Here is a 7,275-nt window from a genome sequence, read left to right as displayed (position 1 = left end):
AGCTGAATCTGAACGATGTTTCAGCACATTGAAGCGTATTAAAACCTGCATAAGAAATGCAATGGGACAAGACAGACCAAATGCCTTGGCACTTGCTTACAATAGAGAAAGAATACATTTCAAACATAGAGGGCTTCAACGAAAAAGTAATAACAAAATTTGCTGAGCAGATGAACAGGAGTCAACGTTCGTAGAAAGGTATGTTTCACAACAATACCTGTTTCTTTTGTAATCATGTGAATTGTCATTATATTTTAAATTCTTTAAAAAAAAATGAGTCCAGTTTTGTAGTCTAGAAGAAAAAAATACCTATTTTTTGTAATTCATGTGAATTGTTATTATATTTTAAATTCTTTAAAAAATAAGCCCCGGCCAAATTTGAGGCCACGAGACGCCACTGCGTAATGGAGCATTTTCTGGCTCCGAGAAGAAACTTAGGAAGGGGGTTGGACAGTTTGCTTTCTCTTGGTAGACAATTGTCTTAAGGGCGTAAAAAGTGGCAATAGTGAAGGGCATTTTGCTTTTAATGTCATGTTATTTTACTATTTCATGACTACTATCCATTTTCGAAATTCGGCGGAAAAGGTTTTTCACTGTAACCTGTTGTCTAGTGGGAGGCGAAAGTCATTAATTTGTCTCTTGTATATAAATCCACCACCCCATTTGAAACCCTGGCATGGAAGGAGTGGCGCTAGTGTTGCTAGTTAAAGTCACGGGGAAGCCTGTAGTTCGCAAATTTTCCAAGCTTTGGCGCTACAATACTGCGTGTTTTTAAGGAATAATTTTTTAGCTATGCTGGTGCAGACACTGTCAGCAGCTTGTTTGGTGTTTTGTTTCAATTCTTGAAGTTCTCATTACGTAAAAAAAAAGAGAATGAACATGACGATGGACAATTTGCTTAGTAATACTTATGCCTCCCACTGTACACATCTATTTCTTTCTTTAGTTTCCCTCTTTCTTTCTCTCTCTCCCTATTTCTCGCTCATTTTCTTTCTGGAATCAATGGATAAATTGAACCCTGTTTGGGCGTCTTTTCCAGTTATTTGCACATCAACTATATAAGGTCTTTATTTAAGAACTCTCCTGTTTACTTGACTGACATTTCTTGCTTTTAATTTAGCATTTCCAGTAATTCGTGTACCAAGACTACATTTTCTGACAACTTGCCTGAATGTTATCGCAGCAACCGACCGTTCCTTCTGCAAGCCCCTGACATGCGATTGCATCAGTGAATTGATTATCCTTCAAAATGCTCAAGATATGTCGTTTCAAAGGGAAACGGCCAGGAAGATAAAATGTTTTTCAATACGACAAATGTTCTCTGACAGCAGTTTTAACTACACCATACTTTCCAGCAGTGGCGGCGATTGGGTTCCAAAACTGAGGGGGGGGGGGGAAGGTGCCAAAACGGGTGGGGAGGGCAAGGACAGTTTACTTTCCCTTGGTAGATAACGTTTAGCACAGTGCGGGAGCAAAAGTTGCACATAGTGGGGGGACTCCCCCCTAATCGCCGCCACTGCTTTCCAGCATACAATCTTTATAATACTAATATAATTTAATGGTTGTATGTCTCAGAGCTCAGGCTATTCTAATACGATGGGTAAAAGCGTTAATTTCTTCGTTATAACTGTCATATTATTATTATTATTATTTAAAATTTAACAGTTTTAAATCTGTTTCGGATTTAGAATTTCAATTAGTTATGTGTATGAAATTCATATAACACCAACATGAATTTGAATTACATTAAGTGGTAATCTAACGTCCTTTATTTAACCTTTTAGGTTAGTCACAACGATAATAATGAATCTAGGTCAACTAATAGTCTATAGATGGAAGAACGACCACAATAGACCGCCCATTCTCTCTCTGAGACTCGAAGCCAGAACCTTTGTTGGTGAGAATATTGATTCGAGTACTAAACGGATTGGACGCCACACAAAATACTACATAAATTGATCCGACTAGATATAAATTTAATAAGCTTACCCTATTCATGATAAATTACATTTAAAATACAATTCATTATGTCAGAACTACAGTCTGTCCCAGAAGTATGTGGAGCAAGGCAGTGCATAACGGTAGAGAAGGGGAGAAAGCTAGCGGGTGAGGTGCTGATAGCTTCAGTCGCGTTTTTCCTTCCACGCAATCCAGTTTTCATTCACGTTTTCATTGGTCGAGCTCTCTCGAGTCACCACTTGCGCAGAGGACTTGTTTTCTCTCGCTTGCTCCACTCCTGGGACAGAATATAAGAGTGGGAATTTTTCAGAACATGCCCAACGTAAAGCGGATCTAGGGTTCATCCAGCTTGGGTGCAATCCTGGGTTCAAGGCGGCTGGAGCGTCTTCCTCACATTCACATTTGGCATCCCTATGCTAAATGTGTCGTCAGTTATTCCCGGAATGCAGCCACGATGTACATACTTCGCTTTTTTTAAAACCAAAGTGTTACCACGTCATGTATAGAGCACTTCCGTGGAGTACCTATTAAAAGTTGTCATTTTATAAATCAGAAAACTCGAGTGAATTCTTCAGTATTCAGATGAACAAGTATCCGGTGCGGAACTTTTGAGTTTGTCTGTAGTTAATTTCTTAATTGCCTCATATATCATTAACACAAAGACCACATTGCTTTTTCTAATTAATGCTTTGCACACACTGCCTTTGCTCACGTTATGCGTTCAGTTGGGAATACATTTCCGTATCGATCGTCTCCGTTCCCATATCTAATATGTTCTGTTTTTCTAGTTTACACAATCGATTTTGGTCGAATTTGTTTCGTGCGCTTTCAATATGAATTAGCGATGCATGGCCGCTATGACAACGGAAAACGTTTTCCGAGCTGCTTTGTCTAATCAAAAAAGGTCGAAACACAGTTTGCTTAAGATTGAATAATATTCATTCATGGTATGACGTCACTTACAGAGTTCGTTCGCTACAGAGAGAATGGTTTATTTACAGATTATTGCTGTGTATCTTCTATGCTTTACGTAATTGTTTGCACTGTATGAAGAAAAACTGTTTGCTCAAAGCCACTGAAAGCAGTACAGTATTGATAGTTTATTCTTATTTTAGATGTGTCGTGCAACGTTCGACTCTTATTAAAGTTGGCATAAGAATAATTATAAGTTAATAATACCGGTACAATAGTAGAAACTAACGATGTAAACGATTATTTAGTCTAACTTATTGCCAGTCCACAATAGCCTTCCGTATATCGATTTACGGAAAAATCGCCAATGACTTTACCGAATGGATAAATAGTCTAGGTTTGAAATTTCTTACGAATAGAGAAATGGTAATTCTCGTATATTAGTGTAATATGACTTTCTAAATGTGTTTTTCTTTTTCTTTTGGTGCGATAAAACCGTCGTATCCATTCAAGGATAATGTACGTGTTCATGGCATTTGGCAGTGCAACATGACTATTTGAATCACACTGGGGATAGAGAAGGTCTCAAAAGTTTGTTTTGTACAGTGGGATGCATAAAATATTACTGAGAAAATTGTCCATCGCCGTGTTTATCATCTCATTAGCGTATCATTATTACGCTATGACGTAAACAAGCTGCTGGCAACCTCTGCAACAACACACGTAAAACTCCATTTCTTAAAAACATGTGGGATGCAAGAGAAGAAGTAATGAACATGGACAATTTTGTCGAGTATACTACCTGTGCATCCCACTGTACCTTGGCACCATCTATTCTCCGGCCGCTGTACCAACCGATGTCCATTCACAGCGCAGAACGGTTATTTTGACAAAATCCTGTTTGCCTGCTGGCTGTTTTGGGATGGGGATTTTTAAGGTTGCCACTTCTTGCCCAAGAAGGCCTAATTGGTTGTTTGACCGCGAGTTCCGTCGTAGGAAAACGCGCCAACAGAGGGTCACTGCCATAAAGGCGGTTTCCGCGCCGGATCCTGGGGGAGGGGGTTGACCACGGGCAATTCGAGAGAATCCCGTCCTCGTACTCATCCTTCGACATTGGTTGATCTTAAGAACCGTATTCGAGAAGCGGTGCAAGAAATCCCCTTGGACATGCGAATTCGTGTGATTCAAGCATTAATTCGACTCTTGGAGGAATGCATTCAACATAATGATCACCTATCCTGCATTGTGTTCATGGTAAAGTGATTGTAGTCTGTGATAACAAAGTGACATATCTTTTTACCTATGTTTTCATGATATATAAACAGATTCGTCGCCTGAAGGGGGTTCACGGAGAACACGAACCCCCAACCGAAAACGGAAAATTTTCAATTTGTTTTATTTTCTGCAAAATAAAACACTACAGTTCAATATACTTATTTTACAAAGCAGCTATTTTTTTCGTTCATAAAGTCTTCACAATGCTTCAAATTTCCCAATTTCCCCCGACTGTTGACAAGAAAAGCTCGCCAGGTTAGGCAGCGAGAGCCCGGTGCACCTCTGGCGCAGTGAACTCCCTCTGCTGTATTCTTCCCGTGTTTAGCTCGACGGAAGAAGCCAAAAGCAAGAGGGAAAATTTGGAATCGGAGCACGTGCCCTTCCGAAAGAAAACTCAACAGATGGCAGCAACTGTTCGGAGAATGTCGATAGCAGCCGAGGTGCGTTTCGTTTAGCTTCTGTATTGAGAAAAAGTAAGCAGTCGTCAAGTAATGCCATCACTGTTTGCATGTATTGTTATAGTAATTCCTAAGATCTTCAATGATTTAGCCTAATAGCCTATCTTTAATTTCCAATACATTTCGCCAAAAATTAAAGGCGCAAACTTCCTCAACAACATTCCAAATAGTTGTCGCGCACCCAAAGCCTTGCATGGCGCAGGTTTTATGATTTAAAACACTATATCACCAAAATGAGCAGATTTACACTTAACATCGACATTTAAAATTGTTGCTTAATCCTTCGGATAATGTAGACAAGTCAAAAAGAAAGACGACGAAGACACTGCTAGTAGAAACTAATATTTATCTTGGCACACATGTAAGCGAGTATGGATATTGAAAAGAAATAATTGTTATGAACTCCTACAGGTAAATTTTAAAACAATAATTTTAAGTTTCGCGAATTGCTTGTTTGATTGATTTGCTTTATTGTATTTCGCTTTTTGTGTCACTTTTGGCTAATTTCCGAAGATGGGGATGAATGATGATATGATGGAATTGATGAACTGACACAAACATCCATGCCCAGGCCAGGATTCGAACCCGGGAGCCCTGGCTTCGTAGCGCGATGTGCTAACCACTCCGCTACGGAGACCGGCTCCCGAATTGCAATTCGCATCATGAAGTTTGAGCATTGCCAGAGACTTACTTACCAAGCTGCTGTGAAATTACAAATGGCTATTGAATTTTTTAAAAAAAAATCAAACATATTCGTCGATATCATGGTTAGTGGAAATGGTGGAGGTTAATTCTTAGCAACAGGCAAAATAATTTCCTATGAGGAGAGAAGTAAGGCATTTCAATGATTTAAACGGGAAAAAGATGTATTGTTTACCTTAGTAATGTTTCCTTGTTTTTGAGGGCATTGACGGGCGAGGGGGGCGAGGGGGGCGAGGAGGGGTGTTAAGCGGAAACTATAATATTTCACAGTAAATAAAAATTGGCCTGTGTCTTGTAAATGGATTTTCGGTGGGCGTTCTGGCTGACTGGCTAGCACAGTACAAGGTCCCAGGTTCGTATTCTTCATAAAACATTAATTATTATAATTATTCATATTTCTTGTTTTACTTTAGTTTATAATTTTTTCCTTGTACTCTAAAATTTATTAACGTTCAAATTTGTATAAGTAAATCATAAATTATATTAATAGAATAAAGGAGAAAAGGTTTATTTAAAAAGCAGAGGAATCCTTAAACATTCGAAGGTTTATTTTATTTATTGTATTTATAATAACCCATGGCGCGACAGCCCTCAAAGGTCCTTGATCTCCCTCCCACAATCATACACCTAGAGCTGTGCAGTTCTTCAATCCGTAATGGGGTGACGTGTGGTGTGCACGTCGAATCACCATCCGTTATAGGAGATATCCGTGACCGGGCTACGCTACTCACTCGTAGCTCCCCAATTTCCTCACGATAGTGGGTAGCCACCGGCCCTATACACAAGCCGAAAATCCAGACTGAACCCAGGTGGACCCGAACCCATGCCGTCCTGCTGTCGGAGCCCAAACCACAGTGCCTTAGACCGCAGGTCCAAGGAGGAGGACATATATATATACATACATACATACATACATACATATATATATATATATATATATATTGTAAGATGAATGGTTCGTTTTGGATGTGGATGTCTTGGATACTACAATACAATGAAATGTTATCGAGGTTAACTCTGGAAGTGTCATCTCACGCTGTTTTTGACCCTCTGTCCTGTTCAAGTTGACCGTGTTCCTTTCTTCATCTGTTTCTCTCCTCACGCTGAGGCAATAATTTAAAAGTGACAGAAGGGTCAGCTCAGGGCAAGGACAAAAAAAACGAAGATTCTGCAGGTTTCGTGGAGGATTTCAAATTATTTTTAAAATATTTAATGTTTAAAGAATCCACGCATTACTCCATTACACACAGACACGGATAATACAAACATTTACTTACATACATTGGCAACTCTGCCAGTATCTTCGCTCGCTGTACGAGATCTGTACGAATCGTACAAGGTCCCAGGTTCATATTCTTCATAAAACATGAATTATTTTAATTATTCATATTTCTTGTTTTACTTTAGTTTATTATTTTTTTCCTTGTACTCTAAAATTTATTAACGAAATATATTCTGACTTCACTAGAACAGTTCTGTACCGTTCAAATTTGTATAACTAAAATATAAATTATATTTATACAATAAAGGAGAAAAAGGTTTATTTAAAAAAGCAGAGGAATTCTTAAACATTTGCTGAAAAGACGCCCAAGGTATATTTTATTTATTATATGTAAACCCATGGCGCGACAGCCCTCGAAGGGCCTTGGCATATCTTTCGACTGCCAGTCTCCCTTCCACAATCCTACCTAGAGGTGTGGAGTTCTTCAACCGGTAATGGGGTGACGTGTGGTCAGCATGTGTTCTTTCTGAATTAGTGGTTGATGTATCAATGATTCACATTTGGGAGGTCGTGGGTTAAAATTTCGTGGCTCGATATTCTGAGGTTATCCGTGGCCTCCTTCAGTCACTCCCGATGGATGGTGGAGTGATACATTTGATGAACGCTGCTTACCACTTTCTAGGGCTTTCCTGCGTTCTGTCATCTTCTGTCATAACGTCCGGATGAATGGCGTTAATCAAATCGATC

Source organism: Lepisma saccharinum, chromosome 1 (genome assembly GCF_977018435.1).
Source record: "Lepisma saccharinum chromosome 1, izLepSacc3.1, whole genome shotgun sequence".
Lineage (NCBI taxonomy): Eukaryota > Metazoa > Arthropoda > Insecta > Zygentoma > Lepismatidae > Lepisma > Lepisma saccharinum.
The sequence above is the reverse complement of the archived record's forward strand: the minus strand, read 5'-3'. Positions refer to the sequence as shown.